Source organism: Nipponia nippon, unplaced genomic scaffold, assembly GCF_047370975.1.
Source record: "Nipponia nippon isolate SJK-2023a ecotype South Korea unplaced genomic scaffold, ASM4737097v1 scaffold_3, whole genome shotgun sequence".
Taxonomy (NCBI): Eukaryota; Metazoa; Chordata; class Aves; order Pelecaniformes; family Threskiornithidae; genus Nipponia; species Nipponia nippon.
The window spans coordinates 5004368-5016763 of record NW_028262347.1 but is presented as its reverse complement, the minus strand read 5'-3'; positions in this window follow the sequence as shown (position 1 = coordinate 5016763).

The following is a 12396-nucleotide window of genomic DNA, read 5'->3' as shown; positions in this document are numbered from 1 at the left end:
GGCTTGCTAGACCACAGAAGTCCTCCCTGAAAGGTGATGTAGGGAATGGGAAGGATTTATACAAGCAAATAATTCTGATCTAAGTCTGATGGTGACATAAAACTAGAAGAGCAAAAACTTGAATGTTTTATGATATTCTTCAGAATCCAGAGGTGAAAATAAATCCATATATCTCCCTGCAGCTTATTACATAGTCATTTAAAAGTAATGCAAAGGTCAGACACTGGTTTTTAAATTTCTGCCCCAGATCAGTGAAGACATGCTCAGAGCTCTGCAAAGAGCTAATTTTTGAAGAATGTAATGCAAAGTGATTTTAGTAAAACGCTGGCAAGATATTCTGAGCTCCTTGAAATTAATGACCAACAAATGAAATATAGTTGCCATATATAATTTCCTCAGGGAAAAAAGATCTACCAGCCTTGCTTCTGACATCACAGGCCAAGATTTTGAAGACACCTCCATTTTTAGTGTTGCAGTTTTTCATGTACAATTAATTTTGGAAAGATTTCTAGATACTTCACCTGATTTGTGGACACAATCAAGAACTCATGTAAGCAGCAGTATGAACACCAACATATAGACAACCACCCCATAAAAAAGCACTTACAAAAATAAAGTTGGATTTTCAGGTCTCTGAGGAAACATCATCTTTCTTTTCTACATACAGAAAGAACAAAAAAAGGAGATAGTTATATTTCATTCCTAGGTTTTTTAGACAGGCTTTCAAGACAAATAATTATTGTTTTTAACAACCATATTGTTGCTATTACTGCTACTTTTCTTAGCATTGTTATTGCTTTTTTAATTTAAAGATTCATGACTTTCAGTGAAATTTAATGATTCTCAAAGTCCCTCTACTGCTACAATATTTACTTAAGAATGATACACCTCTTGCTATAGTGTCTGTATTCAATTACCGTAAGCTGATTTTATAACTACATCTCAGCCGAAGTTGTAATTATAGTCTTCTCTAATAAGTCCTAAAAATCTTAAAACCAGAGAAAAATAGTGTTGTAGGACACCTTGAGGTGTTAGCTTGACTGTTTCCCCTCTACAAGGCAGGACCAATTACACAAATTTTATTCCTATTTGGCATTTTTTTAACCTGACCTTCAGATGGGTGTCAAAATAAGACCTCCAGCAACAATCGATTCCCCAGCACTTCTACAGCATATAAAAAAAAAGTGATGGCATTTGGATGATGAAGCATAATATTCCCAGGCAAAACCACTGAGCTGATGTTGCCATTGAATGGCCATTTTGTTCTGAAAAGCTCAATATGACTAGTGATTAATGTAGCAATTAATAAAAGTAAAAGCAGAAAATTCACAGTTAAGATGGATTAGATTTCAAGTAAGCAACTGTGATAATAATTTCCATCATGAGTCCTTAGTTGGGGAGGTAGAGCATATGATCTGGAGGTTACAGCAGACAATGGTACTACAGTCAACTTCCCTGCAATAGCTAGTGCTGCCATCATTGTGCTTGTGTCTCTGGATAAGTCACCTCTGGAAATAAAGCTTTGTAACACTGGGTTCCCAGCTTGTACCCAGGCAATTCAGGGTCCCACTGACTCACATCTATCCTGGCTGAAGAAGGTCAGATCCAAAGCTGCAAGGGCTAAACAGTAGGGTTTGCCCAGCCATTCCTAACGGTGAGTTGGAGTCAAGGAAGAGCTGTTAGCCGTAAAGAGGGCTTGATCGGCAGTCAGTCTCAAGTGCTTCTGAATCAACTGGACACCCTCCCATGCCATTTTAGGGAATGCAATACCTGTGATGGACATGGGATGGGAATACTTGAGCATGCATTCCTTCCAGGCATGATAATACAGTCTCCTTTAGTGGACAACTCCCATTAGCTAGAGAGAGAGCTAGGAAGAGCCCTTAGCTCCTGAAAGAGCTCCTGTTAGCTCTTGATAATCCTGCTCTAGGTGGGATTTCCAAGGTGATGGCTCTCTGGAACCTGCCTTTTGTTCCCAGGAGGAGAAATCGACCGCTTTCCTGACTCAACCCAGGATTAACAGCAATCTTTTATTCTCTAACCCAAACAGAACTTTTAAGACCCTCTTTTTGTTAACACATGTAAACCTAAAAAATGTCCATAAGAATCAATGAAAGTTTTTCATGTAAATGCGGAGTCTTCACATAGCAAAAGGGAGAGTAGTAGGAGAAAAGAAGAAAGGAGGGAAAGCAACCAGGTCCAAACCCAACACCAAGGACCTTGTCTCCACTCACCACAACACTGATGGACAGACATAATTCTCCTAACTTTACTCATATGAGAAAGTGAAGCTTTCTCATATTTCAATGTGTAGGCACCATTTGAACTAATGTCCCCAAATCAGCTTCATTTTTGCACTCTTTCTGAGTGTGCCTGTGGCTCGTAATCACATGCAAAAGCTCAGCGCCTAACAGCTTTATCATACTGGCGCTATCGTAGATAGCAGGTTAAAGTCCTGTTGTTTTAGGTGTGGATTGCTTTGTCATGTATGACGCTCCTTCCCCTCAGACAAGCGTGAAGGACATCACTCGGGTCCTCTTGCTGACATTATTGCCCACACTGCAGCCACCCATTTCTGTGAAATATTCCAGCTGATTGACATAACTAAGTCAAAAGTGGAGCAACTACTGTTGGCGTGTGCTTAGTCTGGGGTTTGCAGCTGCTATTTCACATGTGAAATATGCCCACATGTTGGAAAGCCCATTCTGTCTTTCTGTGTGTATCGGCTGGACATACAGAAGGAACAGCCTGTCTCCGTAAACCTCCCTCCCATGCATGCATACTCACGTAGAGTACTCGGGAGATATTCCCTGCCAAGGCAATTTGCAGTCTCTTGCGATGAGACCCAGTGAAAGGTGAGGACCTTTTCAGAGATGAAAAGTGTTATTACCACTTTCATGGACTTGTCACTGAGACCTAAAGAACTTGCAGCAGTCAGGAACCTTGTTCCCACTTGTTTAACGTGAGATCACACATGTCTCTAGGGAAGAGTGTGCCAGGGGGGATCACCACATCAAAATGCAATCGTTACTCTGAAGTTCACTATTGTTCATAGTTGGAAGGACCCTCAAACACGCAAACTGTAAATCTTCAAGCTTGAATTTGCACAGGAAACCTGCAAGCTCTGCTGAGCTCCTGGATGTATGGTTGACCTTAATTGCATTTTACCAATGCAGATTTCTACTTTACAGCCTCCACAGCAGGAATTTACCTAGCCAAGAAGGGCTTGAGCACAGCAGGTCCCCAACTACAGTCGCTCAATATCCTGCTTCTGAGTGCCTGGCCTTTGGCACCTCATTTTCATGCTCTGTCATGAAGGTAACAGAGACAAGCCCAAAAGAAGAGAAGAGCTGGGAACCTGGACACCATCCGAGGACTGCCCTCTCTCGAAGGACCTCTATGTTAGCCTGAATGAAAGCCCTAAAGTATCATCTGGTTGGGGGAAAAAATCCTTCATTTTGTTCTGTGCTTGTCCAGTATCTACAAGTGCTGGTGCCTTGAAGCTTGACTTCATTTTTAGCTCATGTTATTACAAGTAATAAATAAAGTAATGAGAATATCTTCCACCAAGAACTTGGAATAAATTCATACACCTCTTTCCAGTGGGAAAGTCCTGTTGTCCTCTCTCAGCACTTTAACCACTAAGGCAGACCAGGATGTTCTTGCCCTTCACACAGCATGGCAGTGCAAAACTGAATTCTTTTCCTCATTTTCCCTGCTTAAGGGTCTCCAATGCACCTCAAAAGCCAATTTAAAACCTTCCCCCTCTGTCAGGTGGCTTGGAACACTGTGTCCCTAAGGGGGCAGTTGGGATGGTACCTTGGACATGGCACTTCTGGGTGAAAGCTGAATTTCTGTAAGAGACGCTGTGGCTGTGGGAGGGCAGGGCAGAAAGGAACTGGTCCAGACCCAAATATTTGGTGGCAATAAGGTGGGTGGAAGAAAACATTGTGCCCACAGATCTCAAAGAAGGTCCTTACCAAGAGGTACAGATGCGGGAATGACCAATGCTTGGGATGCATGTGATGGAGAGGTCTGGTCCATATCCAGTGAAGACAGTCTTTCCTGTAACTTTAAAGGAGCTCGACCCAGCCAGGATGCCCAGTGCCTGATGGGATGAGCAATAGGATGGGAAGGAGAAGAGATGGAAAGTGGAGAAGAAGCTGGAAATTTAACTGCAGACTGCTGAATGATGCACCCAATGTTAGGGGATATTGTTTTCTGCCATGATTTCTCTAAAACCCAATTCAACATGTTCAGAAGTGTTCAAAGTTTTATTTATCCTCTGGGAATGGAGCTGCTATTGCATATGCACTGAAGTTGCTTTTGGGGGGCTTTTTCTTTCCCTTTATTTTTCTAAGAAGTCATTTAATAAGAAGCAGCTTTCTGTTTCCATTTACAACTGTTAAGCTGCAGCGTCTGTGTGTGTGTGTGTGTGTGTGTGTGTGAGAGTCTCCAGTCCATTGTGAAACACAAACCAGAATATCAAGTCTTTGCATTTCCTTGGATTGTTTTTTATCCGATATTGAATTAAGTAAAGGGCTTAATGTTCAAAGTGGTGTTTGGGGAGTTACTCACACAAATTCTGTTATTGCTGTTAATGGGATTTGTGCAGATTGCTTTGAAGATGAGTCCCTTAATGTAGAATAGGAAAAGATATTCTAAATAATAAATAATAAACTTATTTCAGACAAATCTATCTTTAATCTTTACCAATATCAAGTATTAGAGACGAGAGACAAAGAAGTTTTTGCTGCATTTTTTCATATATTAGCATTATTCACAGACAGGTGAAGACAGGTTTGGTTCAGATAATCCAGTGGATACTTTGCTGAATTCTTAGAAGTGGAGAGAAAGGGATTTTAAGGTTTGAAATAATGATGAAATCTGATGATATTCAGAGAATACAAAGCTGGAAAGAAATGGCCATAAAACGTTTCCTAGACACTATCTTACACTGCAGACTCAATACTGATGGAAATCTTAGGTTGCAAAGTGGACATCTCAGCCTGCAGCTCAACAGTACCTCCCTTAGTTATTGGACTAGATGATGACCATGCTGGTTTTAAGATGTGACTAGGAACAGAAAAGAGCAGGCAAAGGGAAGCCTGGCTGATGGAACTGTAGACAAAAAGGCTTGAGGACCCAGCATAATGCATGTTTCTTGAGAAATCTCATCCCTTCTGACTCCAGAGAAGAGTCAGATCAGGCTTGTCTTATATGAGCTGAGAACAGGCAAGTCTGGGTCAATCAGGCAACCTGAGGCCTGCAGCAACTAAGGACAGAACAGCGCAGCATTAGGAAAAGTGTTACTTAATTTTCAGGTGCCTGGGCAGAGGGCATCTTACCTGACTCCAGCCAAGGCTGGAGCTAGTGATCATTGCAGGAAAACCAAGACATGAATGTGATTGCAAATCCAAGGAAAATTCACACCCTCTTGGAGCAGCAGCTAGAAGTGGTATTTTAGGGTCTCTCAGATAGTGGTAGACACCTACATTGAGTCAACTCGTTCAAGTCCCACCTGGATATCTGCTTGTACGGCTCCACTGACTGTAACAGATGCAATCATAGACACCGACAAGCTTGCAGACACCCACATGTAGGCTTCCATTCACCTTAGTGGGACAACCAAGCTCCACACCTCTTTTGTTGTTTGTGTCTCTAGAGGAATGCATGAGGTGATAACCACACCAGTCCAGGCAGCTCCCCTAAGATTGATGAGTAGTTTAATGCTAACTTTCTCACTGCTGAGCTTGCAATGAAGATTTGTGGGCTGTTTCCTTCTCAGATCCTTGCAACCCCTATCTTTTATCCTCTGATCTGGATGATAAAGTTGACAGAAGCTATATAAATTATAGTCTTTGGAGTATTAATTGCCTGTTTCTAAAAGATTAATTACAGAATATCTCTTACATTCACAGATCAGTATTAGTGAGACACACAGTATTATTCAACAATATCTCTTCCTGAGTCATCCAGTCTGTTCTGGATGTAAACAGGGTAGTAGCTTCTGAGCTTAGAGGTGTGAAGAAGTTATAGGAGAGAAAGAGTTAGTATGAACTTTTGTGCATTATCGACTTGTCATAACTGCCTATGTATAGGCTCGTGGTCCATAGTAAACATGGAGCAATTTAACACACTTAACCCACAAGCCAAGGTTACACTGTCACCTTAGTGTTAGTGCTCTTTCTGCTTCAGTGAGTGGTCCCATCCCCTCCCTGTGTCACTTCTGCTTTCTCACTTGTGCTGGCATCAGTATTTTGGCAGTTGGGAAAGTCGTCTGGCTAAAGACTAACCCCCATTAAAGAAACATCTCTCAGCTGGCTTATTTTCCCAATCTGTCTATCTGCTTGGATGCATGAGCTCTTCCATCAGTGTTTTGGGATAGGTAGGAACAAGCACCCAGGAGGAACAGGAGGAAAGGATCATCTTTTTCAATTGCACATGAATTTACACTGAATTCAGGTACGAGAGTTGCCATAGCCCTAGGGGCAAGGGCAAACACTTCTTCATACCACATGCAGAGCAGGAGAATTGTGTCTCACGCAGCTCATCTTGCACTCAAGCATCCGTAAGCCAAGCTAAGCACCACAAGATGAAACCCAGTAGATCTCCACCCTAGATATACGATTTCACTGCATATTTGAAAGCCATGCCTCAAAGACATACAGAAGGAATGCAAAGAAACCACATGGAGGTGGTGAACTGAAAGGCTGAGATAATGAATTAATGTGCAGAGACATACAAAGATGTTTCTGAGACCTAAATGAGTAACTCTATGGTTGATCAGGTTGGTTTAGATTTCTCTAATCTGAGACATTCTGCTGACATGCCCATATTTCCTCCATAAAAGCTAACCAGCCTTTCTCTACTGACCTCACTTGAGTTTTGTCACCCATTATCCACACTTTTAAGTTGGATGAAAGCTTGACATACTTTACTTTTGCTTCATTAAAATATTCTTTATACTTTTTAAATGCCATTTCCCTCTCGCCCTCCCAAAAAACCTGAAGAGGTTCCTCAGCAAGGCTCTGTAACCATCCAGTCACATAAACACATAGTTAAATTTGAGCACCCAAATAGTTCTGAATGCTGAAGTTTTGGAAGGAGTTTTGAGGTGTTTTCTGCAGGGTGGTAGGAGATGCCTTCAGATGTATCTGATATGACCAATTGTGTTAAAAAGCTGTTTTATTAGTGGCTGCTGTTACTGGTGATATATGTATTTTACAAATGTTTCCAAAATTACCACTTGAAATATAGCCATTCTTACTCTGTTCTAAATTTTCATAACCTTGAGATGTTGTTTTCTTTGCTAATTACTGCTTTACTTCCTCACCCCTTGTAGATTCCTCATTTCCCCCCACCGTAGTCTGTCAACATCACTTAATTTTAGCTTTTCAGGCATACGCACCACATCTAAATTCCTTCTGTAGCCAAGGAAAGAGACAAGCACCTCCAGAGGGCAGTTTATCTCATCTATTTAAGACCGTTACCTAGGACAGGATGAATTGTCTTTTGTAACAAAAGGAGACAGATGTCTTCAGAGGACAATTAACTTAGTCAATGTATCTAAATTTTGGAAATCTGAAGTCAGAGAAACCTCACCACAAAGTTGCTTTGGGAATAAAAATTGATTTAGTTGATTTTGGAGTCCTAATATTTTTCCTCACTTCCATTCCAAGTAATTTTTACATAACGGACATAAGGAAACCCTGGGCCCTTTGAAATCAAGAATCTTCATTGCAGAACAGTCCTGAGGTACCCTTCTGCTTAACAGAAACTGAATCAACTTAACGCAGACTGTTTTTCCTGCAAGCTCTTCTAAAATTTGCTCTTCTTTCATAGACAGCCTCACCACTTTCTGCCCAGGTCACCATCACATCAGAGATACTTGGGACCTACTCTTACAAGCAGCATTTTGTCTCCCAGTTTGCACCTAGGATGTTGAAGTCTCCCATGATAGTGTCATCCTTAGGATATTTTTTTCCTTTAAGAGCTTCTGCCCACATGCAAGCCCAAACATGGCGATTCATCAACCTCAGTACCACCTCCAGAGAACTTGTCCTACCATCCAGTCCAAAAGGACTTCAGTTCAAATAGGTTTTCTGCCAGTCATGCTACATTATCTTAATTCTTCTCCTTATATCCTGAGCATGTAACTCTCTCTTCTCCATTCAGTTACTTCTTGGACAGCTGTTAACTTCTTTGTCTGCATTACAGATTTACGCCTAACAGAAACAGATTTCCTTTATTCTCCCATCAGGGGTCTGTTGCCCTTTTATACCCACTTGGTTCCTTAGAATCCTTATGTTAAGCTCAACAACTTTTCTTAACTCATGTCTGTATGATCAAGATTCACAGGCAGACCTGTCCTAAATCTCCAGCAGGAGCTGTGCAGAGAAGTGCTGTTTCAGGGGAGTGCTCAGCCAACCTCAAAAGCCTTGCTGCAAGGTGGAGTTCATCTCCCAGAGTAGCACATTGCTCTAACATTGATAAATAGCTTGAAGAACAGAGACACATCCCAGACACATACCTGGGAGCTCCACCTGTAAAAGACTGGGTGGACTTAGGCTTGACAGTAAAACCTGGAGTTTTTTGGATATAGTTCACAAATTAAATTTTAGTTCACAAAATAAATTATTAATATATTTCACCCATTCTTTCCCTTACCATCAATACTCTTTCTTTGATACTCACCATCTCCTTTTCCCTATAGTATGCCTTAATCCATTACTGTGCCCTGACTTCCCTGTTCTTTCTTATCTCATAAATCAAGACCAACTGTTTATACATTTATATATACACAGAAAAGCACCTGGTGAGTTTTTGGAAGGAAGTACTTAGCTGTATCTTCAGGCATCTCTAAAAAACTGGCCCTAAGGCAGTAACTATTTACTGCAAGCAAAGGCAGGTACTTTGCTAAATAAAATGATTCCCTAATAACATAATTCCCAAGGCAGAGAGGGAGGAGAGCAGGGACAGGATAAGAGATTTTAATTGTCTCCCTTTTCCAGCAGGAAGCAAGCAGAATAATTGTTAATTGCTGTTAATTGTTAATTGCTGCCTCCCCCATCTGCAAAGCTTTCATTAGGAACTAATGAAAACTTAGAAGTGCTTGAATGGGTATATTGCTCTCTGGCTCTACAAATTTTTTTCCTCTATAACAGAAAAGAGGTAAGTTTTCCATTGACTTTTGTTTAGAAGGATGCTCAGAGTCTCTAGCCCTGCCACATGGTTTCAACCATGCCAGAGGAACACATCACTGTGAAGAGTTTAATGGCTTCCAAAACATGATGAGTATTTTGCTATTATTTTGTCTCTTATCCACGCTGCTTATCTCATGGGAGGGACACTTGTCCTCTAGGAGTGCACATTGCATGATTTTCTTTGATGAAAAGTCTTTTAGCAGAAGCCCTAGAGCGTAACTCCAGACCTGTGTCTCAAGATGCATTTCTGCCATGGCCATCCTAGAAAGCCCATGCTCCTAGGAGAGTGGCTTTGTCAGGTTACCTGGTGATCATCTGATCTGCAGAAAGCCTCTGCAGCTTGCACAGTGGATAATGAAAGTGGTTTCTTTTGTTATCCCACACTGGGGACCCTTGCTCAGATGAATCTCAGGTTTGCAGAGAACTGGAGGGTGATGGCCAATGGGCGGAACCCACCATAACAGGTGCTTCAGGACACCCATTGCTGTTCTGTTCCCGTGATAGCAGGTCCTTGTATAAATAAATCTAAGGTCACTTCATTTGGAGCAAGTATTAACACTGAGGCTTAAAAAGGGAGCTGACAAATCCACTTTTAATTCCCACCATTAATTATTGTGGCAAAATGTTCATATGTGTCTGTCTGTTGACAAACTTTGCATCTCCTCTTATCAAGCCTTTTACCTCATCCAACCTTATTAATTCATTCTTATTTTAATCAAATCTGGAGGCACTGGGCTATATGTGGGATAGGAAGATGGCAGATCAGTACCGAGAGCTGTAATTCAGGAGCTGCCTTACCTCCTGCCAGCCACTGCCTCTATTTCATGTATCTTTCCATCTTTCTGTCTGTAAAATGTGCAAAGTATTGCTTACTGCACTTCAAAAATCTTGTAAATTCCTTAGTTGTGAATAACTAAATATTATGACATATAAAAGCACAGGGTATAGATATATCATAGACTTCACACTTGTATTTCACACTCTCTATTAATGTGGCACTCCATGGTGACATGATATTTACCAAAGACTTCCTGGGAGCAGATTTGAAATTTTATTTTTTTTTTCAAGGCTAAAAACTGTTAAGCTCAGTGTTTATCTGCAGTGGCAAGGGAAGGTTCTCAATGAATGGTAATGATAGGTTTCTAGTCATAAAAATAGCCTTTCCTGTGCTGAGGAAAGGAAAAAAAAAAAAGAAAATACCCTATGAGATTTTTCTGGCATTAAGACAGTCAAATTGTCTTTTTAAATAGTATGGAAATTGACAGATCATAAAAAATAGAGAGAACAATCATTGGAGAGTGTACGATAATCTGGCAATATGGAAATTACACATTTTAATATTTCCCCCCGAGTCAATGAAATATGCAAAGGAACAACAGCATAATACAGCAAGCTCTGTTTAATCCCTAGGTAGCTAGAGTTAGCAAGATACTCTACCCTGGTTGTTGTTTTTTCTTGGTTAATAACAAATCCACCAAATTACTTCAATGGTGAGGGATAGAAACATCCTCTCTGAAGTTCAAGTGTTGCACAAAGCTGCTCTATCAAATATCCAAATTTAATGATGCCCTGGTACTTTCTGATCTTGCTGAATTCTTATTGCAACATGAAAAGTCACTTGGCCTAAATTTGTGCAGCTGCCATCAGCATTCTTTTGCCATAATGGATTTTCTTGGTGATTCATCAAACCCAGCTTTTTTCTCCAGCAGAAAGCAGCAAGCCATCTGAAACAGTGGGGAAGTCTGTTCCCCAAACCATGCTCCCCAGCTTGTGAATGGTTTCCTTTTTAAATCAAACATTTTTCGCACAAATTTGGAAGAAATCTGAACGGATATCAGATTCAGAATTCCTCCCCCTTTGGTAATAGAACTGCAGAGTAAAAGATCAATTCCTTCTTTAAAGAGTGCAAAATATTTTGTTAACTAATGTCAGTCACAAAATGACAACGGCGGTATGTTCCTGCAACAGCAGCAGCAAACTCACCAAGCAGATAGCTTTCTGTAAAACATGACTGAATGTGCCTTTTGCTTAAGAGCTGCTTTTTCCAAGAGCTTTTGTTTAGTTTCAGTGCCTGAGCTGCACTTTGAATAATGGATTGCAGCAGTTTCAAAATACAGCAGAAAACTCAGCCAGAGCTTGCTCAAGCTCCCGATTCAGGAGAGCACTTCAGTGTGTGCTTAATTTAAGCATATACTTAAGGGTCTAAAGGGCTGAACAACACACTTAATGCCCCTCTAATTAGAGATTACTCAAATCATGCTGCAATACAGACCAGCAACAGGAGATAACTCAACCCACCTTCCCTTAATGCAGGGCCAGAAGCAACTCCGATGGGTGGAAAACTTACTTCTAACAAAAAGACAAGGGATTTGTCTATACTTAGAGTTACACAGACATATTCTGGGCTAAACTAGACAGGGAGGCACTGGCAGGACTGCCCAGAGAGTCCTGAATGAAGAAGCAATGCTGCATACAGACAATGTTGAAATCAGACCATTTTATTCAATGCCTCTCTGGTTAGCATGGAAGGAAGTTGCACTGTGAAATGATGCTTGTGTTGCCCAGAGAGATGATGTTGACAGCTCAAGGCTGACCCACCTGAAATTAAAGTGGATGCAAACATGAGTAAAGGATTTTATAGTGTGCTGGGATTAGAGGTAGGGACAACATATCAGTTATTGCAGAGAGGAAAGCAAGCTCCGAACAGCAGCGTGGACAGATAGGGTCTGACTGCAGCTAGCTGAGCCCCGATGAGTTTTTCCATGAGAGGATCTGATTCTTTTAGCTCTAATCCAGGTTTGCTAAGCTCAAGGGAGCCTGCAATTAGACTTAGCATCATGCTAGTCCTGGACAGACAGTTTTCATCAGGGGCAGGGTTCAAGCGCGCCTGTCTCATTCAAAGTTTCCATTGAAAAAACTTCCTGTTCCCGACAGTTCTGGCCATAATTCTTCCAAATATAGGTGCTTCAGACAGAAAATCTTCCTCACGTTTTCCCTTTTAGCAGTGAAACCAACCTGCCTTGCATTGCTTGGGCTTAGAAGATTTCAATAATGGCTTTGAAGCAAGTTTATATTCTTCCTTCCCTCTCTCTACAAGAAAGCAGCCCTTTTTTGGGTGGTGGGTGGGGAAGCAATCAGTTCCTTACAGCAGCACGTGCCTAATGGATCTGTCTCTTTCATTAGCTCTGGG